Genomic DNA, 25,797 nt, shown 5'->3' with positions numbered 1-25,797 from the left:
ATGCTAATAAGGGCACACTTAAAGCAACTGTGTAAAATGTATTATTCGTAACATGTGTTAATAACTGAGTTAAACACTGGTGGGCTTTCATGCTAGATATTCTGGCCTGCTGTGAAGGAAAAAATGTAGGGCCAATGTACTGGGACTAACTTCGGCTTATTTATATAACAGCATACCCTACCACTTCGTATGTAGACAATCTTGGTAAGTTGTTTAATAAAAAATGTCATTCAATACAAAATAACCTTTTTCCATTTTAGGTCACAGGGATTCTTCCTTGGGTTCTCTATAGGTTAAATAAATTAAGGATTAAACTCTGACCTTGGAAAAATACTTGAAAGATAGGTTATTTACAGACAACCAACCAAGTTTCACTTTAAATCTTGTATTTGTTTTCTATTCCTGACAAAAATTACCATGAACGTAAAAGCTTTAAATAACACACACGTCTTTGATCATGTTATCTGTGTGCCGAAGATCTGGAACACCTTAGCTGCCTCCACTTAAGAGTAATCAACTAGACTGTAATCAACGTGTTGGCTAGGCTGTATTCTCATATAAAGGAATAGTTAGGAAAGAATATACTTCCAAGTTCATTCAGGTTGTTGACAGAATTCACGTTCTTGTGGCTATATAACCAAAGTTCCAGAACATTTTGCTGGCTGCCAGCAGGAGACTGGTGCAGACAGTACCTGTTTCCCATGTGTCTCCCCAACATACTTGCTTACATTTTCAAAAACAGTAATGAGATTCTTCCTGCAGTCTGATAAGACAGCTTTATATAACATGATATAATCATCGAAGTGATTTTGGATCATATAATATAACCTAATCGAGCCAATGACATTCCATTACCTTTGCCATTGTTTACAATTTGCTATTGGTTAGAAGTCAAGGTACTGTGTGCATACAAGGGGAGTGGAGTAAACAAAGACATGAACACTAGTAGACAAGAAATCATTAGGGGTTACCTTATGGTTTGTCTGCTACAACTTATTTTTTTTTAAAAATTGAATAAGAGGGGCTGTTACTTACACATGATATCTCCCAGGGCTTCCCTGGTGGTTCAGACGGTAAAGAATCCACCTGCAATGCGGGAGACCTAGGTTTGATGCCTGGGTTGGAAAGATCCCCTGGAGAAGGGCATGGCAACCCACTCCAGTATTCTTGCCTGGAGAATCCCCATGGACAGAGAAGCCTGGTTTAAGAAGATACCCAACTACCATCAATTTTATATACATGTGTGTGTGTGTGTATATATATATATATATATATACACACACATACATACATGCACACACACATATAAACTTGTGCCTCTTTTGTTATATGGGCTTCCCAGGTGGCCAAGTGGTAAAGACATCTGCCATTGTAAGAGATATAAGATATAAGCCCATAAGAGATGGGCTCAATCCCTGGGTCGGAAAGATCCCCTGGAGTAGAAAATGGCAACCCACTCCAATATTCTTGCCTGGGAAATCCCATGTACAGAGGAGCCTGGCACGCCACAGTTCATGGGGTTGCAACGAGTCAGACACAACTGAGCGGTTAAGTACATACATAGACAATTGTTACATATGACATGTATTCCTGGGAGAGGCTGGTGTCAGTTCAAGCCCTTGTAAGCAACTGAACCATACAAAATGGATACTGAGGAAGCAAAATTACACAGTAGTTTAAATTTTTCAACAACATATAAAACTAATCCTCACAGTAGTCAACTTCATAATACTATATCTCGTTCTTTCTACATTTTAAAAAATATGCCAATAAAAGGAATATGGAGAAAAATGAAAGTTTGGGGGAACCAAATAAGAAAATGTATAACAGAATATCATTTATAAAATGTTTGAAAATATAGGATTATGTCATTATGTCATCATAGTGAGTTCAATTAAATATGTTTTATATCTATACGATACCTTGCACTGAATCATTTTAAAAAATTAAGATCTCACAGTTATTAAATTAATTTGACTAATGGAAAACTGATGTTCAGAGGAGCCTCAAGTTGAAGAATAAGTTCTGCAAAAAGGTTATTTGTAATGTATTTTTTGGTCATTTATTTCAACAGTCAATCATACAAAAATATCTGAAATTATTTAGTAGGTAGACAGTGTACTAAACTGCTTGGATCAAGTTTGGAATACTGTTAATTCTACAGATAAAAATTGGCATCCTTACTATTGGCGAGTCTTCAAATCCATAAAGTATGTTTCTCAATTAATTGACTGTTTTTTAGATTTCCTTCCCATTTACGTCACCACAGAACTCCGAGTAGAGTTTTCTGTGCAATACTCTAGGTTCACATTAGTTATCTATTTTACATTTAGTAGTGTATATATGTCAATCCCAATTTCCCAATTCATCCCAGACCACCCCCTCACCATTTCCCACCCTGTAAAACATGTCAGTTTTCTACATCTGTGACTCTTACTTCTGCTACGAAAATAAGTTCATCTGTACCATTTTTCTAGATTTCACATATAAGTGATATTATACAATATTTGTCTTTCTCTTTCTGATTTACTTCACTCTAACTGACAATCTCTAGGTCTATGCAAATGCCAATACTTCATTCCTTTTTTTACAGCTGAGTAATGTTCCATTGTATATATGTACCACTTCTTCTTTATCTACTCCCCTGCTGATGGACATTTAGGTTGCTTTCATTTCGTGGCTATTGTAAATAGTGTTGTAATAAACACTAGGGTACATGTATCCTTTAGAATTATGGTTTTCTCCAGATATATGCCAAGGAGTGGGATTGCTGGGTCATATGGTAGCTCTATTTTTAGCTTCTTAAGAAACTTCCATACTATTCTACATAGTAGCTATACAAATTTACATTCCCACCAACAGTAGGGAGCTTTTCTCCACAAGCTCCCCAGCATCTATTGTTTATAGATTTTATGACAGCTATTCTGACTAGTGTGAGGTCATATACCTCTCACTATAGTTTTGATTTGTATTTCTCTACTAACTAGTAATGCTGGGTGATTGATTTCCTCCACCAAAATTTACAAGTTGAAAGATTATTTAAAAACAAATTTTAATTGATTCATAAATATGGGTTTGTTCAAATTATATATTCTGAGGGAGGTTATACTAGTTGGTGTCTTAATATCTTTAAATGTCTTTACAAGTTGTAATAATGTCACTTATTTTATTCATGATATTGATAATTTTATCATCTCTTTTTTTCTTTGAGATTATAGAAGGTAGCTTATCAAATTAATTGATTTTAAAAAGGTTTGCTTACCCTCACTAACACCAATGTACACATCATCTACACTGAAAACTAAGCTTTTTTTGTGTTTCTATACGAAACACGAGCCTTAAATGACACATCAGACCTTATAGATTTAACTGTGATATAAATCCTGTGACTTATAGGACATTCCATCCAAAAGCAGAATACACTTTCTTCTCAAGTAAACATGGGACATTCTCCAGGGATTACAACCTGGGCCACAAATCAAGCATCAGTAACTTAAGAAAAGGAAATCATATTAAGTAGCTTTTCGAACCACAATGCTATGAAATTAGAAATCAATTATGGGGAGGGGGACGTAAAAAACACAACCACATGGAGGGTAAACAGTATGTTTCTAAATGACCAATGGCTCACTGAAGAAATAAAAGAGGAAATCAAAAATACCAGAGATGAATGACAACAAAAACATAATGACACAAAACCTATGGGATGCAGCAAAAGTTCTAAGAGGGAAGTTTATAGCAATATAATTGTACCTCGGCAAACAAGAAAAATCTCAAATAAATAGCTTAACCTTATACCTAAAGCAACAACAACAAAAAAGAACAAACAAAATTGAAATTTAGCAAAAGCAGACAATTTATAGCAGAAATAAATGAAATGGAAATGAAGAAAACAATAGCAAAATCAATGAAAAACGAAAGCTAGTTTTTTGAGAAGATAAAATTGATAAATCTTTAGCCAGACTCATCAAGAAAAAAGGAGACGACTCAAATCAATAAAATAAAAAAGGAAAAGGAGAAGCTACAACTGACACCACAGAAATACAAAGGATCATAAGAGAATACGACAAGAAACTATATGCCAATAAAACAGACAACCTAGAAGAAATGGACAAATTCATAGAAAGGTCAAATTCACAGAAAAGCAGGAATGCCTTTGAAGGAAAGCTGGGCAGCCATTCTGAGTCACACAATGGGTGGAGCTACCACTGTAGCCTCTCTCCCTCTACACGCCACAACCAGCAGCTGACCAATAGTGAAAGTGAAAGTCAATCGCAGCTGACTTTTTGACCCCATGGACTGTATAGTCCATGGAATTTTTCTAGGCCAGAATACTGGAGTTGGTAGTCTTTCCCTTCTCCAGGGGATCTTCCCAACCCAGGGATCGAACCCAGGTTCCCTGCATTGCAGGAAGATTCTTTACCAGCTGAGCCACAAGGGAAGCCCAAGAGAAAGATGCTAAAAAAGGTGGCCTTTGAGTGCCCGATGCACTGAGCAATAGACAAGGACCAGCCAGGGAAGCTCTTTAAGCACCAGCTGCCAGAGGCTAGAAAAGAATCCTAACAGAGCCATACCTCCTGCACCTGTGACCACCAACTTCCCTGTGCTTCCGATGCCACTGGGGTCCCTACAATCCAAGCAGCTCTGCAACCTTTACACCCAGAACTCACTGGGTCAACTCAAGTTTTCCACAGCAGCATCCAGAGGAAACTCCTATGAACAGACCATGTGTAGAGGTGGGAATAAAACTATAATTGAGCTCCAGAAGCAGAGAGTCTAAGGTAGAAAATCGAAAACTTTTCCATCAGCTGCACAAGCTGCAGACTAAATCCACACAATCAACTGTGTAGACTCTGTGTCTGAAGAATATATAAAAAGACAATGAGTGTTTCCACAAAAGAAAACATTCTAGCTCTGTCACCTATGGACATTGGAGGCAAGCACACATGGGAGTAGGGTCAGATTAGAGTCCGAGCTGTAACCACAGGAACCACAGCAGGTCCAGAGACCAGCCCTCCTCACCACTGAAGGTCTTCCTAAGGAGGCAGAGATGGGCTGTGGCTCACAAAGGGGACAAGGACACTAACAGTTGAGACCCTAGGAAAACATTTATTATTATTTTTTGTTTGGATTCATTGTTATTGATTCTAGATTTCTTTTTCTTTCATTTTTACTCCCTTCATTATTCTTTGTTGTTGTGATTGTTTTTATTATGATTATTTCTACTTAGGCTCTTGGGAATTTTTTTTCTAATCACACTTTAATTTCCTTAATATATTTTTCTGTCTACTTTGGCCTTCTGCTGTTCTATGTATTTGGGGGTGTTCTCTATTTGTTGTAGCTTTTCTTTAATATATATGGATCTTTTTTATATACTTCTACTTAACTTTGCTTTTTCATTTTTTCACCATTTTTGTTTATGTGTTTTGTTTTACTTGCTTTATTCCTCACTTGGCACTTGGCTTTCGTTTCATGTTCTGTTTTGTGTTTCAGTTTTGTTTTAATTGGTTGATATCATGTTTAGTTTCTTTTGTTCTCTGGGTCACTCTCTTGTACTTTTGTCTTCTTTGGTCTTTTTTCTTTGTTTCTATGTATATATCTGTGTGCATTATGTTCCTTTCTTTTTATTTTTGTTTGTCTGATTTTGCTTTTACCATTTGTCTAGGATTCATTTTCTGTTTCTTGTACTGGGTTTATTGTTCATTTGTTTTAATCCCCTTTATTGATATAACAAATGGCTCATGCAGTCTTGGTACCCTGACCAGAAGTCAGGCCTGACCGTCTGGAGTTGGAGCGCGCAGTTCAGGATGCTAGTGCCAGAGTAATCCTGACCTCAGAGATTATTCATCATGAGAATTTCCACAAAGGCTCCCATCTGAATAAAAGACCTGGAACCACAAAACTGCCTGCAGCACCCAGGGCTGGACACCTCACACAAACAACAAACAAGACAGCAATATAAAACCAATATTCACCACCTCACAAAGTCCTGCCCATCAGAGGGGGGAAAAAACTCACCTCCACCCACCAGAACTTAGGAACAAGTACCTCCCAACACAAAGCCTACAAAAGCAACTCGATGAACCTAACCCACCAGAAGCAGAGATCAAAAGTAAGAAAAAATATGAACCTACAGTCTGAAGAAAGGAGAATTCAAACACAGTAACTCAGACAAAATGAAAATACACAGAAATATCATGCAGATAAAGGAATAAGGTAAAACCCCACAAGACCAAATAAAGAAAGACGAAATAAACAAACTACCTGAAAAAGAATTCAGAGTAATGATAGTAAAGATGATTCAAAATCACAAAAACAGAATGGAGAAAATGAAAGAATCATTTAACAAGGACCCAGAAGAAATGAGAAATAAGCAAACAGTAATGAACAACTCAATTACTAGAATTAAAAACATTCTAGAAGAAATCAATACCAGAATAACTGAGGCAGAAGAATGGATAAGTAAGCTGGAAGACAGAATGGTGGAAAAAACTGCTTAAGAGCAGAATAAAGAAAACAGAATGAAAAGAATTGAGGATAGTCTCAGATACCTCTGGAACAATATTTAATGCAACAACATTCTAACTATTGGGGTCTCAGAAGAAGAATCAAGAGAGAAAGGGTCTGAGAAAACATTTGAAAAGATTATAGTCAAAAACTTCCCTAAGATGGGAAAAGAAATAGTCAATCAAGTCTAAGAAGCGCTGAGAGACCCTTACAGAATAAACCCAAGTAGAAACACACTGAAATACATATTAATCACACCAACAAAAATTGAACACAAAGAAAACATATTCAAAACTGCAAGGGAAAAGCAACAAGTAACATAAGTAACATACAAGGGAATCCTCATAATATTGAGAGCAAATCTTTCAGGAGAAACTCTGCAGGCCAGAAGGGAGTGACAGGATATATTTAAAGTACTGAAAAGGAAAACCTACAATCAAGTTTACTCTATCCAGCAAGGATCTAATTCAAAATCAATGAAGAAATGAAAAGCCTTACAGATAAGCAAAATTTAAGAGAACTCAGCACCAACAAAACAGCTTTACAACAAATGCTAAAGGTACCTCTCTAGGCAGAAAACACAAGAGAAAAAAAGACCTACAGAAACAACCAAATCCAAAACAATTGAGAAAAATTAACAATTTTGTTAATTAACAATTAACAAAAATTTAATATTTATTAATAAATATTATTTATTAATAAATGTTTAAAGTTTTTTACTTAAAATGTAAATAGATTAAATGCTCCATCCAAAAGTCACAGACTGGCTGAATGGATACAAAAACAAGACCTGTATATATGCTGTCTTCAAGAGACACAAAGTGAGGGGATAGAAAAAACATTCAATGCTAATGGAAATCAGAAAAAAGCCAAAGGAGCAATTCTAAAATAAGAGAAAACAGACTGCACAATGAAGAATATTACAAGGGACCAAAAATGACACCACATAATGATGAACAGATCAATTCAAAAAGAAGACATAAAAATTCTGAATACTGATGCAAAGAAGAGCATCTCAAAACATAATACTAAAACTCACAAAAGGGGAAATTAACTGTAACACAATAATAGTAGGGGACTTTAATACCCAACTTACACTAACAGACAGATGATCCACACAGAAAATCAGTAAGAAATTAAGTGGTGTTAGTGGTAAAGAATTGCCTGACATACGAAATTTGCCTGACATATGGATTCGCCATACATACGAACAGACATACAGACCAAGGGAACAGAATAGAGAGCCTTGAAATAAATCCACATACCTATTGCCAATTAATCTTTGACAAAGGAGGCAAGAATATAAAATGGGAAAAACTCTCTTCATTAAGTGGTGCTGGGAAAGTTGAACAGCCTCATGTAAATCAATGAAGTCGGAACACACCCTCTCCACACCCAAAAATAAAGTCAAAAGGGCTTAAAGACTTAAACATAAGGCAGGACATTATAAAAGTCCTCAAAGACACCATAGGCAAAACATTGTCAGACATAAATCATACCAATGTTTGCTTAGGAGAATCTCCCAAGAAAAACAAACAAACAAAAAAAGGAACCTAATCAAACTTACTAGGAAAAAAAAAAGGGAACTTAATCAAACTTACTAGGAAAGACTAGAGATTTCTTCAAGAAAATTAGAGATACCAAGGGAACATTTCATGCAAAGATGGGCACAATAAAGAACAGAAATGGCATGGACCTAACAGAAGCAGAAGATATTAAGAAGAGGTGGCAAGAATGCCCAGAAGAACTATACAAAAAGATCTTCATGACCCAGATAATCACGATGGTGCGATCACTCACCTAGAACCAGACATCGTGGAATGTGATGTTAAGTGGGCCTTAGGAAGCATCACTATCAACATAGCTAGTGGAGGTGATGGAATTCCAGTTGAACTATTTCAAATCCTGAAAGATGATGCTGTGAAAGTGCTACACTCAATATGTCAGCAAATTTGGAAAACTCCAGTGGCCACAGGACTGGAAAAGCTCAGTTTTCATTCCAATCCCAAAGAAAGACAATGCCAAAGAATGCTCAAACTACCACACAATTGCATTCATCTCACATGCTAGCAAAGTAATGCTCAAAATTCTCCAAGCCAGGCTTCAACATTATGTGAACCGTGAACTTCCAGATGTTCAAGTTGGACTTAGAAAAAGCAGAGGAACCAGATATCAAATTGCCAACATTCGTTGGATCATAAAAAAGCAAGAGTGTTCCACAAAAACATCTATTTCTGCTTTATTGACTATGCCAAAGCCTTTGACTGTGTGGATCACAAGAAACAGTGGAAAATTCTTCAAGAGATGGGAATACCAGACCACCTAACCTGCCTCCTGAGAAATATGTATGCAGGTCAAGAAGCAACAGTAAGAACCAGACATGGAACAAAAGACTGGTTCCAAATCAGGAAAGGAGTATGTCAAGGCTGTGTATTGTCACCCTGATTATTTAACTTATATGCAGAGTACATCATGAAAAATGCTGGGCTCAATGAAGCACAAGCTGGAATCAAGATTGCCAGGAGAAATATCAATAACCTCAGATATGCAGATGATACCACCCTTATGGCAGAAACTGAAGAAAATAAAGAGCCTCTTGATGAAAGTGAAAGAGGAGAGTGAAAAAGTTGGCTTAAAACTCGATTCAGAAAACTAAGATCATACATCCAGTCCCTTCACTTCTTGGCAAATAGATGGGGAAACAGTGGAAACAGTGGCTGACTTTATTTTTTGGGGTTCCAAAATCACTGTAGATGGTGACTGCAGCCATGAAATTAAAAGACGCTTTCTCCTTGGAAGAAAAGTTATGACCAACCTAGACAGCATATTAAAAAACAGAGACATTACTTTGCCAACAAAGGTCCGTCTAGTCAAAGCTATGGTTTTTCCAGTAGTCATGTATGGATGTGAGAGTTGGACTATAAAGAAAGCTGAGTGCCGAAGAATTGATGGTTTTGAACTGTGGTGTTGGAGAAGACTCTTGAGAGTCCCTTGAACTGCAAGGAGATCCAACCAGTCCATCCTAAAGGAAATCAGTCCTGAATATTTATTGGAAGGACTGATGATGAAGCTGAAACTCCAATACTTTGGGCACCTGATGCGAAGAACTGACTCAATGGAAAAGCCCCTGATGCTGGGAAAGATTGAAGGCGGGAGGAGAAGGGGACGACAGAGGATGAGATGGCTGGATGGCATCACTGACTCAATGGACATGAATTTGAGTGAGCTCCAGGAGTTGGTGATAGACAGGGAGGCCTGGCGTGCTGCAGTCCATGGAGTCACAAAGAGTTGGACACGACTGAGTGACTGAACTGAACTGAATCAAACTTACAAGCTATTGCACAGCAAAGGAATCCATTAAAAAAAAAAAGAAGAAGAAGAAGAAGAAGAAGAAAAACCACAGGGAAGAAAAATAAATGGAGGAATTCCCTAGTGGTCCAATGGTTAGGCCTCTGTACTTTCACTGCTCAGGGTATGAGGTCAATCCCAGGTCAGGAAACTAAGATCACACAAGCTGCATGGTTGCAGTCACAGAGAAAATGAAAATGGTTCCTAATCAAACTTACAAGCTTTTGCACACTCAAACAAAACATAAAACAAAAAAGACAATCTACAGAATGGGGAAAATACTTGCAAGAGACGCAAATGACTAGGGCTTCATTTTCGAAATATAGAAACAGCAAACACAACTCAACAACAACGAAAACAGACAACCCAATCCAAAAACAGGGAGAAGACCTAAATAAATAAGCCTCCAAAGAAGACATAGAGATGGCAAATAGGCACATGAAAAAGTGCTTATCATCACTATGTATTAGAGAAATGCAAATCAAAACTACAATGAGGTACCACCTCACACTGGTAAGAATGGCCACCATTAAAAAGTCTACTTGCCTGTGCTATACACTAGGTCTTTGTTGGTTACCCATTTTAAGTACAGCAGTGTGTACATATCCATTCCAAATTCCCAAACTATCCATTCCCCCTGTTATGTGACAGCCTTGATGGAAGAGGAGTTTGGGGAAGGGTGGATACATACATATCTATGGCTGAGTCCCTTTGGCTGTTCACCTGAAACTATCACAACACTGTTTATCAGCTAAATCCCAATATAAAACAAAAAGATTAACAACAACAACAACAAAAAAACAAATAACAAGGACATAGGAACTTACCTGGTAGTCCAGTGGTTAAGATTTCACATTTTGATTGCAGGGATCATGGGGTTCGATCTCTGGTTGGAGAACAAAACTCCACAGGCTGTGTAGAGCAGCCAAAACAAAACAAAAAACACCTAAAAGGGAAAAAAAAAAAAAGTCTACAAATTACAACTGCTGCAGAGTGTATGGAGAAAATGGAAACCTCCTATACTGTTGGTGGGAATGTAAGGTGCACTCACTGTGCAATATAGTATGGAGATTCTTCAAAAAAGTAAAAGTAGAAATACCATATGACCCAGCAGTACCACTCTTGGGCATATATCCAGAGAAAATTATAATTAAAAAGATACATGCATAAATGTTCATGGCAGCACTAGTCACAATAGCAAAGACACGTAAACAACCTAAAGGTACACTGACAGATAAAAGGATAAAGATGGTATGGTACACATACACAATGGAATAAAACTCAGCCATGAAAAACAATGAAATACTGCCATTCACAGCAACATGGATGCAACTACAGACTAAGTGAATAAGTCCAACAAAGACAAACACCATATGATATCTATATGTGGAATCTAAAATAGGACACAGATTAATCTATCTATGAAACAAAAACAAATTCATGGACACAGAAAATAGAATGGTTGCCAAGGGTGAGGGTTTAGGGGAGGCATAGAGTGGAAGGTTAGGGTTAACAGATGAAGACTATTATATACAGAATAAAAAAACAAAAAGGTCCTACTGTATAGCAAGGAGAACTATATTCAACCATAATGGAAAAAAATATTTTTAAAAAGGCATGTATATATAACTGAATCATTTTGCTGTACAGCATTGTAAATCAACTATACTTCAATATAAAATTTTTTAAAAATAAAACACTAGAAAAAAAGAAAACTAGCCAAGCTTAAAAAATGCTTTGAAAAATGGATATAAATTTTATTTGATTCACCCATTAAGAATGTATGAGAGTTTCAGTTTTTTCACGTCTACCTCAGGATTTCATATGGTCAATGTTATGTATTTTATCTCTTCTATCAAGTAAATGATGGTATCCCATCCTGCTATTAATTTGCATTTCTCTAACTGTTAGCAATTTTCAATACCTTTCCATGTCCTTGGTGATACATCAGTAAAATGTTCCTATGTGCATTTTGCCCAATTTCTAATTATATGGTTTGCATTTCCATGGTTGAGTATTGAATATATAAATAGGAACATGCCCAGTGACACATTAGTGGTTCGTGGATATTTGCTCTGAGAATACAAATTATCTTTCCATTTTCTTCATATGGACTTAGGCAGAGCAAAACTATACAATTTTAGAGTCATCCATTTATCAATTCATTTTGTTAAATGAATATTTTTTTGTCTGTCATCATAAGAACAATTTGCCAAGTGCTAAGTCAAACAAATTTTGTCCTATAGTTAAGCCTAAATGTTTTATACATTTGGGCATTTTACATTTAAATCCATGATCCATTTTGAGTTAATCTGGGCAAATGTGAGGTTTAGGTCAAAGTTCGCTTTTAAAATTTATGCCTGTTTAATTGATCCAGAAACTAATATAAAAAAGACTGATTCATGCAATTATCCTTCAATTAAAAAATAAATAAAATTTTTTAAAAAACTATCTTTCATCCAGTAAATTGATTTTAGACATTAGTCAAAAACAGGCTGAGTATATTTCTGAAAATCAATTTCTGGGTTCTTTTTTTTTCTTTCATTGATATACGTCTTTTTTCCTCCAGCAAAACCATGCAGACTTGATAAATGATAACAGTTTAATGATGTAAAATCAGGTAGAGAACTGTTGCTGGGAATGAAATTGGTATTGCCCCCATGGAAAACTATATGGAGGTTTCTTATGATCCAGCAATCCACACCTGGGCACACAGTCAAAAAAAACATAAACTATAATTCAAAAAGATACATGCACACCAATGTTCATAACGGCACTATTTAAAATAGATAAGACATGGAACCAAACTAAATGTCCACCAATACATGAATGGATAAAGAAGATGTGGCATATATATATATATATATGTGTATATGTATATACACACACATATATATACACATATATATATACACACACATACATATATGGAATATTAGTGAACCACAAAAAATGAAATAATGCCATTTGCAACAACATTTACTAAGTGAGGTCAGACAAAGAAAGATAAATATCATATGATATCACTTACATGTGGAATCTTTTTTAAAGATGATACAAATTACCTTATTTGCAAAACAGTAATAGACTCAGAAAACTACATTATGGAAATAAACACAAAATTGTAAAGCAGTTTTCCTCCAATTAAAAAAAAGAGAAAACTAAGTTATGGTTACCAAAAGGGAAAGGAGGAAAGGATTAATTGTAAATCTGGGATTAACAAAAACAAACTACTATATATAAAATTATCAACAGTCTACTACTGTATAGCACAGGGAACTATATTCAATATCTTGTAATAACCAATAAAGGAAAACAATTTTTAAAAAACCATAAATACACACATATACACACATAATTGAATCACTTGCTGTAAACCTCAATCACTGTAAACAACTATACTTCAATAAAATAAACTTTAAAAATCAGGTAGAGAGATAATGCTCACTGCATAATTCTTTCAATAAATTGTTTATTCTACTTGCATTGTTTCTCCTATTGACGGACGTCTTAAATACTTCCAAATTTGGTCATTAATGAATTAAGCTGCTAAAAGTAGACATGAGAAAGTGTTTGTGGGGACATAATTTTACAACTCCTATGGGTAAATACTGGAGAAGGCAATGGCACCCCACTCCAGTACTCTTGCCTGCAAAATCCCATGGACGGAGGAGCCTGGAGGGCTGCAGTCCATGGGGTCACTAAGGGTTGGACACGACTGAGCGACTTCACTTTCACGTTTCACTTTCATGCACTGGAGAAGAAAATGGCAACCCACTCCACTGTTCTTGCCTGGAGAATCCCAGGGACGGGGGAGCCTGGTGGGCTGCCGTCTATGGGGTCGCACAGAGTCAGACACGACTGAAGTGACTTAGCAGCAGTAGCAGTATGGGTAAATACCAGTAACCACAAATGGAGAATTGTGTGGTAACGGTATGCTTACTTTTGTAAGAAATGACTGAACCACCTTCAAAAGTGGCTTTACTACTGTGCATTCCCACCAGCATTGTACAATTCCTGTTACTCCAGGCCCTCACCAGAATGTAGTTTTTAAGTGTTCTGATTTTCATCATTCTAATACATGTACAATGGCTTTTTATGTTTATTTGCATTTTCCTGATAATATATTTCCCACCTGTACACTTTCTTTGGTGAGATGAATGTTAGTTCTTCTGTTTACTATTTAATCAGATTGCATTCTTACTATTGAGCTTTTATTAGAGTTTTTGTGCAACCTGGATGATAGTCTTTTACCAGATGTTTCTTTTGCAAATATTTTCTACCAGTCTCTGGCTGATCTTCCTATTCTCTTAACATTATCTTTTGCAAAGCACAACTTTTTTATTTTTTTTTTAACTTTTTATTTTCTATTGGGAAATACCCAATTAACAATACTGTGATAGTTTCAGGCGAACAGCTAAAGGGTTCAGCCATAGGTACACATGTATCCATTCTCCCTCAGTCTTCCCTAGCGTCTCAGATGGTAAAGAGTGTGCCTGCAATGCAGGAGACCCAGGTTCGATTCCCAGGTTGGGAAGATCCCCTGAAGAAGGGAATGGCACCCCACTCCAGTATTCTTGCCTGGAAAATCCCATGGACAGAGGAGCCTGGTGGGCCACAATCCACAAGGTCAAAGTGTTAGACATGATTGAACGACTAGCATACATTCTCTCTCAAACTCCCCTCCCATCCAGGCTGCCACATAACATTGAGCAGAGTTCCATATGCTATATACAGTAGGTTCATGTTGGTTATCCATTTTGAATATAGCAACAACTTTTTAAGTTTAATGAAATTCAGCTTTTCAAGTATATATTTCATGAATTGGGCCTTTGGTGTTGTACCAAAAATACGCTGTCAAATCAAAGATCATTTAGGTTTTCTGCTAGATGACACGACTGAGTGACTAACACGTACTGTTTAGCATAGGGAACTCTATTCAATATATTGTAAAATCCAACAAGGAAAAGGAATCTTAAAAATATATATATATATTCAGTTATACATATGTATGCATATACTTATGTATAATCATATCACTGTGCTATACACCTAAAACTAACACAACATTGCAAATCAACTACTTTTCAAGTAGAAAAAACAAAACAGAAATAAACCCATGCACTTATGGTCAATTAATCTACAACAAAAAGGGGCAAGAACATAAAATGAAGACAGTCTCTTCAATAAGTGATGCTGGAAAAACTGGAGAGCTACAAATAAAAGAATGAAATAAGGGACTTTCATGGTGGTTCAATGGTCAAGAATATGCCTTTCAATGCAGGTTCAATCCATGGTTGGAAAACTAAGATCCCACATGCCAAGGGGTAACTAAGCTTGCATACTCCAACTACTGAGCTCCTGTACTCTGAAGCCCGCAAGCCACAACTAGAAAGCCCACATGCCACAACTAAGACTGAATGCAGCCAAATAAAGAAGGAATGAACTTAGAACATTCTTGAACAGCACATAACAAAAATGAACTCAAAATGGATCAAAGACCTAAATATAAGAGTGGAAACCACAAAACTCCTAATGGAAAACACAGGCAGAATGGTCTGAAATAAATCAATAGTAGGAATAGTTTACTGGATCTTCTATCCAAAATCGAAGGAAATAAAAGGAAAAATAAACAAACGGAATCTAATTAAATTAAAATGCTTTTGCACAGCAAAGGAAACTATTAATAAAATGAAAAGACAACCTAGAGACTGGGAGAAAATATTTGCAAATTATATGATGCATAAGAAGTTAATACTTAGCAAGTATAAACAGTTCATACAATTCAACACAGAAAAACCTGATTTTAAAATGGGCGGAAGAACTGAACAACCATTTTCCAAGGAAGAAATGCAGACGAGCAACAGACATGAAAGGATACTCAACATTGCAAATCATCAGGGAAGTGCAACAAAATGCTTCACAATGTGCTGAAACTACAACACATCACAACCACAATGAGATATCACCTCACACCTTTCAGAATGGCTATCATCAAACATCTATAAATAACAAACATTGGTAAGGATGTGGAGAAAAGAGAACCCTAGCACACTGCTGATGCAAATGTAAACTAGGTCAGCCACTATGGAGAACAGCATGGTGTTTTCTTAAAATACTAAAAAATTAGAGTCACCATATTATTCAGTGATCCCACTCCTAGGCATATATCCAGAGATAACTCTAATTTGAAAAGATACATATTCACCCAATGTTCCTGGCAGCAGTATTTTTAATAGCGAGACATGACCGCAGCTTGTTTCCATGGACAGATGTACAGACAATGTGGTACATATATAGAATAGAATACTACACAGAAAGAAAAACAAATGAAATAATGAAATTTGCAACAACATGCATGGACCTAGAGATGATCATACTAAGTAAACCCAGGCAAAGACAAATATAATGCTTATATGTGGAATGTAAAAAATTATACAAAATAACTTATTCCAAAACAGTAATAGATTCACACAGAAAAGAAAACTTATTAAGGATACCAAAGGGGAAAGGGAGAAAGAAGGATCAATTAGGAATTTGGGATTAAAATATACACTAATACACACACTTTATTGAGCCCATCTTTGCATAAAATGTTCCCTTGATATCTCTAATTATCTTGAAGATATCTCTAGTCTTTCCCATTCTATTGTTTTCCTCTATTTCTTTGCATTGATCACTGAGGAAGGCTTTCTTATCTCTCCTTGCTATTCTTTGAAACTCTGCATTCAGAGTTTCCTTGTTTCCTTTGTTTTTCACTTCCCTTCTTTTCAGAGCTATTTGTAAGGCCTCCGCAGACAGCCATTTTGCTTTTTTGCATTTCTTTTTCATGGGGATGGTCTTGATTCCTGTCTCCTGTACAATGTCACAAACCTCTGTCCATAGTTCATCAGGTACTCAGTCAGATCTAGTCCCTTAAATCTATTTCTCACTTCCACTGTATAGTCATTAGGGATGCAGAAATGGTAGGCACCTAACAGAAGCAGATGATATTAAGAAAAGGTGACAAGAATACACAGAAGAACTGTACAAAAAAAATCTTCAAGACCCAGATAATCACAATGGTGTGATCACTCACCGAGAGCCAGACATTGTGGAATCTGAAGTCAAGTGGGCCTTAGGAAGCATCATAACAAAGCTAGTGGAGGTGATGGAATTCCAGTTGAGCTACTTCAAATCCTGGAAGATGATGCTGTGAAAGTGCTGCACTCAATATGCCAGCAAATTTGGAAAACTCAGCACTGGCCACAGGACTGGAAAAGATCTGTTTTCATTCCAATCCCAAAGAAAAGTAATGCCAAAGAATGCTCAAACTACCGCACAATTGCACTCATCTCACACGCTAGTAATGTTCAAAATTCTCCAAGCCAGGCTTCAGCAATTCGTGAACTGTGTTAAGCTGGTTTCAGAAAAGGCAAAGGAACCAGAGATCAAATTGCCAACATCCGCTGGATCATGGAAAAAGCAAGAGAGCTCCAGAAAAAACATCTATTTCTGCTTTATTGACTATGCCAAAGCCTTTGACTGTGTGGATCATAATCAACTGTGTAAAATTCTGAAAGACATGGGAATACCAGACCACCTGACCTGCCTCTTGAGAAACGTGTATGCAGGTCAGGAACAAACAGTTAGAACTGGACATGGAACAACAGACTGGTTCCAAATAGGAAAAGGAGTTCATCAAAGCTGTATATTGTCACCCTGCTTATTTAACTTATATGCAGAGTATATCATGAGAAATGCTGGACTGGAGGAAGCACAAGCTGGAATCAAGATTGCCGGGAGAAATATCAATAACCTCAGATATGCAGATGACACCACCCTTATGGCAGAAAGTGAAGAACTTAAAAGCCTCTTGATGAAAGTGAAAGAGGAGAGTGAAAAAGTTGGCTTAAAAGCTCAACATTCAGAAAACTAAGATCATGGCATGCAGTTCCATCACTTCATGGCAAATAGATGGGGAAACAGTGGAAACAGTGGCTGACTTTATTTTTCTGGGCTCCAAAATCACTGTAGATGGTGACTGCAACCATGAAATTAAAAGACGCTTACTCCATGGAAGGAAAGTTATGACCAACCTAGACAGCATATTAAAAAGCAGAGACATTACTTTGTCAACAAAGGTCCGTCTAGTCAAGGCTCTGGTTTTTCCAGTAGTCATGTATGGGTGTGAGAGTTGGACTATAAAGAAAGCTGTGCACCAAAGAATTGATGCTTTTGAACTGTGGTGTTGGAGAAGACTCTAAGTCCCTTGGGCTGCAAGGAGATACAACCAGTCCATCCTAAAGGAGATCAGTCCTGGGTGTTCATTGGAAGAACTGATGTTGAAGCTGAAACTCCAATACTTTGGCCACCTGATGCAAAGAGCTGACTCATTGGAAAAGACCCTGATGCTAGGAAAGATTGAGGGCAGGAGGAGAAGGGGATGAGAGGATGAGATGGTTGGATGGCATTATCGACTCAATGGACATGGGTTTGGATGGACTCCGGGAGTTGGTGATGGACAGGGAGGCCTGGCGTGCTGCAATTCATGAGGTCGCAGAGTCAGACATGACTGAGCGACTGAACTGAACTGAATATACACACTACTATATATAATGTATGAGTAGATAAGCAACAAGGAACTACTATATAGGACAGGGAACTACAGTCAATATCTTGTAATAACTTATCATGGAAAACAAACTTGAAAAAAATATATAAGTAACTTTGATGTATACCTGAAGCTAACACATTGTAAATGAACTGTATTTCAATAACACTTAGAAAAATACAATTATAAAAACATTGCCTGTGTAGGATTTTTTTAATAAGTTCCTTCTTTTTTCTTTTTAGAAAAATTATTTACATTGGAGGATAATTACTTTACAATATTGTAATGGTTTTTGCCATACATCAGTATGAATCAACCATAGGTATACATATGTCCCCTCCATCCTGAACCCCGTTCCCAGTGCCCTCTCTACCCTATCCCTCCAGGCTGTCACAGAACACTGGCTTTGGGTGCCCTGTGCCATACATTAAATTCACACTGGTTACCTATTTTATATATGGTAATGTATAAGTTACAAAAGTATTCTCTCAAATCATCCTGCTCTGTGTTTCTTCCACTGAGTCAAAAGTCTGTTCTTTATGTCTGTCTCCTTTGCTGACCTACATGAAAGACCATCAGTACCATCTTTTTAGATTCCATATATATGTGTTAATATATAGTATTTGTCTTTCTCTTTCTTACTTTGCTTTTCTTTCACTCTGTATCATAGGCTCTAGGTTCATCCACCTCATTAGAACTGACTCAAATGAATTTCTTTCTATAACTGAGTAATATTCCACAGTGTAAATGTACCACAACTTCCTTGTCCATTCATCTATCAAGGGACATCTAAGTTGCTTCCAAGTCCTAGCTATTATGAACAGTGCTGCAATGAACATTAGGGTATGTGTGTATTTTTCAATTCTGGTTTCATCAGGGTACATGCCCATGAATGGGATTGCTGGGTCACATGGTACTTTTCTTCATAATTTTGTAAGCAATCTCCATACTGTACTTCATAGCGATTGTATCAGTTTGCATTCTCATCAACACTGTCAGAATATTCCATTTCCTGCACATCCTCTCCAGCACTTACTATTTTCAATTTTTTCTGATGAATGCCATTCTGACCAAAGTGAAATGATACCTCATTGTGGTTTTAATTTGCATTTCTCTAATAATGAGTGATGTTGAAGAACTTTTGTGTTTACTAGCCATCTACATTACTTTGCCAACAAAAGTCCATCCAGTCAAGGCTATGGTTTTTCCAGTAGTCATATACAGATATTAGAGCTGGACCATAAAAAAGCTGCATGGCAAAGAACTGATGCCCTCGAACTATGGTGCTGGAGAAGACTCCTGAGATTCCCTTGGACTGCAAGGAGATCAAACAAGTCAATCCTAAAGGAAATCAACCCTGAATATTCACTGGAAGGACAGATGCTGAACCTTAAGCTTCAATATTGTGGTCATCTGATGCGAAGAGCCAACTTATTGGAAAAGATCCTGAACTGGGAAAGATTGAGAGCAGGAGGAAAAGGGGACAACAGAGGACAAGATGGCTGGATGGCATCACTGACTCAAAAAAGAACTAAAGAGCTGCTTGATGAAAGTGAAAGACGAGAGTAAAAAAGTTGGCTTAAAACTCAACGTTCAGAAAACTAAGATCATGGCATCTGGTCCCATCACTTCACGGCAAATAGATGGGGAAACAATGGAAATAGTGACAGACTTTATTTTTTGGGGCTCCAAAAACACTGCAGTGACGACAGCCATAAAATTAAAAGAGCTTGCTCCTTGGAAGAAAGTTATGATCAACCTAGACAGCTTATTAAAAAGCAGAGACATTACTTTGCCAACAAAGGTCCATCTAGTCAAAGCTATGGTTTTTCCAGTAGTCATGTATGGATGTGAGAGTTGGACTATAGAGAAAGCTGAGCGCCTAAGAACTGATGCTTTTGAAATGTGGTGTTGAAGAAGACTCTAGAGAGTCCCTTGGACAGCAAGAAGATCCAACCAGTCCATCCTAAAGGAAATCAGTCCTGAGTATTCATTGGAATACTGAAGCTGAAACTCTAATACTTTGGCCACCTGATGCGGAGAACTGACTCATTTGAAAAGACCCTGATGTTGGGAAAGATTGAAGGCAGGAGGAGAAGGGGACGACAAAGAATGAGATGGTTGGATGGCATCACTGACTCAATGGACATGAGTTCGAGTAAGCTCTGGGAGTTGGTGATGGACAGGGAAGCCTGACGTGCTGCAGTCTATGGGGTCACAAAGAGTTGGACACGACTATGTGTCTGAAATAAACTGATACTTTCCAGGCAGTGCTAGTGGAAAAAAACTCACTTGCCAGTGCATAAGATGTAAGAGACATGAGTTCAATCCCTGGGTCAGGAAGATCCCTTGGCGGAGGGCATGGCAACCTACTCCAGTATTCTTGCCTGGAAAATCCCATGGACTGAGGAGCCTGGCAGGCTATGGTCCATAGCATCGCAAAGAGTCAGACACGACTTAAGTGACTTAGCACGCAAATATACACACATACATAAAAATTATTTTCCATGATATGTTATTAGAAGATATTGAAGTTTCTTGTGCTATACAGTAAATCAATGTTGCTTATCTATTTTATGTGTAGTAGTTTGTATCTGTTAATCACATACTATTTTTTCTAATTTCTTAATTCTTAATGAAATAGTTGATTTACAATGTTGTGTTAGTTTCTGATATACAGCAAAGTGAATCAGCTATACATATACATATATTCCCTTTTTTGGATTTCTTTCTTATTTAGGTCACCACAGAGCACAGACTTCCCTGTTCTATACAGCCGGTTTGCATTAGTTATCTATTTTAAAAACTGTTGTTTAGTCTTTAAGTCATTACCAACTCTTTTGTGATCCCATCGAATGTAGCCCGCCAGGCTTCTTTATCCATGGGATTTCTCAGGCAAGAATACTGGAATGAGTTGTCCTTTCCATCTCCAGGGTATCTTCCCGACCCAGGGATCGAACCTGCATCTTCTGCATTGGCAGGTGGATTTTTTTTTACCACTGAGTCACCAGGAAAACCTATTTTATACATGTGTTTTCAGTTGCTTCAGTCGTGTCCAACTGTGCTACCCTATCGACTACAGCCTGCCAGGATCCTATGTCCATGGGATTCTCTAGGCAACAATACTGGAGAGGGTTGCCATGCCCTTCTACAGGGGATCTTCCCAACCCAGGGATCAAACCCACATCTCTTACATCTCCTGCATTGGCAGGAGGGTTCTTTACCACTAGTGCCACCTGGGAAGCCCATTTTATACACAGTATTGTATATATGTCAATCCCAATCTCCCAATTTTTCCCACCCCCACTTCCTCCCTTGGTATCCATACATTTGTTCTCTATTTCTGTGTCTCTATTCCTGCCTTGAAAATAAGTTCAACTGCTTCATTTTTCTAGATTGAATATATTAGCAATATTATACAATATTTTTCTCTTTCTGACTTTACTCTGTACTACAGTCTGTAGGTCCATGCACATCCTGAAAATAGCACAAGTCCATTCATTTTTATGGCCGAGTAATATTCTATTGTATATATGTACTATATTTTCTTTATCCACCCCTCTGTTGATGGACATGTAGGTTGCTTCCATGTCCTTACTATTGTGAATAGTGCTGCAATAAACACTAGGGTGCATGTATCATTTTGAATTATGGTTTTCTCTGGATTTATGCCCAGTAGTGCAATTCCTGGGTCATATGGTAGCTCTATTTTTAGCTTTTTAAGGAATCTCCATACTGCTCTGGATAGCGACTGTATCAATTTACTTTTCCACCGAAAGTGGAAAAAGGTTCTGTTTTCTCTATACCTTCTCCAGCATTTATTATTTAAAGATTTTTTGATGACGACCATTCTGACAAGTGTAAGGTGACACCTCATTGTAGTTCTTACTTGCATTTCTCTACTTAGTGACATTGGGCATGTTTTCATGTGTTTGTTGGCCATCTGTATGTCTTCTATGGAGAAATGTCTATTTAGGTCTGCCATTGATTTTTTGATTGGGTTGTTTTTTTGAGACTGAACTGCATGTGCTGCTTCCACATTTCTAATTTATCCATCACCAACCTCCCCTTGCCCTTTAGTAACCATAAGTTTGTTTTCTATGTCTGTGGACCTGTTCTGTTTGTTATACAGATTCATTTGTATTATTTTTAGATTGCACATATGAGTGGTATCATATAGCATTTGTCTTTCTCTGACTTACTTTATGAAATACAATATTCTCTATGCCCATTTGGGTTACTGCAAATGTCAACATTTCATTCTCTTCTATAGCTGAGTAGTTTTCTATTGTGTATATACCACATCCTCTTTATCCATTCATCTGTTGACAGACACCAAGTTTACTTTCTTATCATAGCTATTGTAAACAATGCTGCTATGAACACTAAGTTGCACATATATTCTCTAATAGTTTTCATTTTCTTTGGATATATATATATATACACACACCCAGGAGTAGAGTTGCTGGATCATACAGTAGTTCAAAATAATTGGTTCTGACAGTATTTAGTAGCTTGCTATTTCAGTAATGAGACATATTTTTTATGTTCTCTACTTGCCCATCCCCACTGACATCAACTTACAGCCTGTTTTATAAATAAATTTTGATTGGAACACGTATGCATTCATTAATTTGCATGCTTTCCACAACTATAGAGTTCAGTAGTGTGACAGATACCATATGGTTTAAGGCACAAGGTTTAAGACATTTACCATCTGGCACATTAATGGAATAAGTTGTTGGTCTCTCTAGTAAGATTTTATCAAATAAGAATTACATTGATTTATTTAAATAGTACCAAGCATCAGGAAACATTTTGATAACCAAAAAAATCACTTCTTTTTTCTGCTTCATTTCACACTTAACCTCAGGAAACATCACTTTATTTGCTCCTGTCATACTTGTATGTGCCAAAACATCATCTCTGTATCTGTACTTTCACTATGGACACTTTTACATAACAAAATCCATTTGAGATTCATCTATATTGTTATCATTTCAGTTCAGTTGCTCAGTCGTGTCCAACTCTTTGCGACCCCATGGACTGTAGCTCGTCAGGCTCCCTGCAATCTTGATTTTAGTTTGTGACTCATCCAGCCCAGCGTTTCTCATGATGTACTCTGCATATAAGTTAAATAAGCAGGGTGACAATATACAGCCTTGGACATACTCCTTTCCCTATTTGGAACCAGTCTGTTGTTCCATGTCTAGTTCTAACTGTTGCTTCTTGACCTGCAAACATATTTCTCAAGAGGCAGGTCAGGTGGTCTGGTATTCCCATCTCTTTCAGAATTTTCCAGTTTCTTGTGATCCCCATAGTCATGGGCTTTGGTATCAGTTAATTCATTATGCTTTTTTTGGAGAGTAATGCTACATTAAATGGATGTAGAATATTTTATAGATCACTAACCTGTTGTGGGCCATTTGACTTCTTTCAAGTTTGGGCTGACAAAATAAAGCTACTAATTTTAAGGGTATACATTAATAAACAGTTCTATATGAGAAGAAATGTTATTTCAACTTAAGATAAATATATATGAGAGCAATTGCCTGGTTATATCATAGCTATAGAATTAATTTTATTAAAAAAACTGACAAATTGCTTTTACAAGGTACCTGTTCCATTTGACAAACAATGCCTAAAACTTCCATTTATTCTATATCTTTAGCAGCACTTGGAAATACTGGGTTTTTTTACTCAGCCACTCTAGTAAAGATTTATTGATATCCAGTGATTTCTAATTGGCATTTCCTTACTGACAAGTGATGTTAAGTATTTTTCCATTTGCTTACATATCACTTTATCTTTAATGAAGAATATTTCCATCTTTTGCACATTTATTGTAATTCATGTACAACAAAGTTCAATTTTTAAGATCCTTCTAGCCTCTAAAAACTAGTCTGTATTTATAACTTTTTGCATTTTAAACATATCGCATAAATAAATCATGCAGAAAGAGGCATCTGAATCTGGTTTCCACTTGAATAGTATTTTCAAATTCATCCATGTTGAACAATGTATCAGTATTTCATTCTTTTTATTATACTTTATTTCACTTTCCTGATACTATCTCTTCAAGAACAAAAGCTACCCTATTTTGATTTTGCTGCTTGTGGTTTAGACTTAATATCAAGTCTAAGGTCCTGTAGATGTACAACTATGTTTTCTCTTAAAAGTTGTGACGTTAGCCTTAAAATTTACGTCTTTGATTCATATTTTACTCACCTTTGCAAAGTGTGAAGTTGCTGGACCAAATTTATTCATTTCCATGGGGATATTCACTTGTCCCAACATTATTTGTTGAAAAAATTGATGTTCCCCACTGTAGTGTCTTGACACTCTTGTCAGGAAATCAATTAATCATATATAAGTGGGTACATTTGTGGCTTTTCCATTTCTGTCCTTCCATATACTTATATAACCTGTATGTTTACCCTTACAATTTTACCATGAGGTCTTAATTATTGGATCTCTGTACTAAGCTTTCTTAACAGTTTGCTGTTTTCTTTTCTTAAATTTTATTTATTTTTGGCTGCATCGGGTCTTAGTTGTGGCACACAGGATCTCTGATGCAGCATGCAGGTTCTTTTCTTGTGGCAAAGGCTCCAGAGTGTGTGGGCTCAGTAGTTGTGGCATGTGGACTTAGTTGCCCCATGGCACACAGAATCTTAGTTCCCCAACCAGGGATCAAACCCATGTGCCCTGCACTGGAAGATAAATTCTTAACCACTGGACCACCAGGGAAGTCCTGTACTGAGATCTAAAATCAGGAAATCTGAGTTCTCTAATGTACTTTTTTCCCTAGACTGCTTTGTCTATTATGTATCCATATTTCCATATGAATTTTATACTCAGCTTGCCAATTTCTACAAAAATGCCAGTTGCGACACTGAGAGAGGTGTCACTAACTCTCTAGGTCAATTTGAGGACGAATGTCAATTGTATTTGTTTCTGAAAGCTGGCTAACAGTCAACAACTGGAAAGCTTAGCAAAAGAAAAATTAGTTCTTCCACGGTTCTGGAGACTGGAAGTCTGAAATTAAACTTTTATGTTAACATAAGTAAAATTAATTATCTCACAGTTCTAGAAGATAGAAGTCTGAAATAAAAGCACTCATAGAGTCATGTTTCCAGTGAAGGATCTAGGAGAGAACATATGCCATGTCTTTCTAAGCTTCTATTGTGCCCATCAATCCTTTGTGCCTCTGTTCTTGTAGACACATCACGTCAATCTCCGCCTTTGTAGTTACACAACATTTTTCCTGTATATCTCTGTCTCTGTGTGCCCTTTCCTCTTCTAAGAATACCAGACATACTGGATTAAAATCCCAATCTCCCCAGTATGAC

General features: G+C 36.9%; 1 long non-coding RNA gene across 11 annotated transcripts in view; it reads right to left on the bottom strand.

Moving 5' to 3' along the window:
* Window positions 1–25,797, bottom strand: part of LOC147340636 (uncharacterized) — a 193,752-nt gene that overhangs the window by 89,713 nt on the left and 78,242 nt on the right. For all 11 annotated transcript variants that reach the window (XR_015159532.1, XR_015159534.1, XR_015159536.1 and 8 more), the window contains one exon: window positions 10,683–10,801. This is a non-coding gene — a long non-coding RNA (uncharacterized LOC147340636). The remainder of the gene's footprint in view (window positions 1–10,682; window positions 10,802–25,797) is intronic.

This window comes from Bos grunniens, chromosome X (assembly GCF_055505025.1).
Source record: "Bos grunniens cultivar Pamir isolate PY7600 chromosome X, Bosgru_T2T1.0, whole genome shotgun sequence".
NCBI lineage: Eukaryota > Metazoa > Chordata > Mammalia > Artiodactyla > Bovidae > Bos > Bos grunniens.
This window is presented reverse-complemented; position numbering and strand designations above follow the sequence as displayed.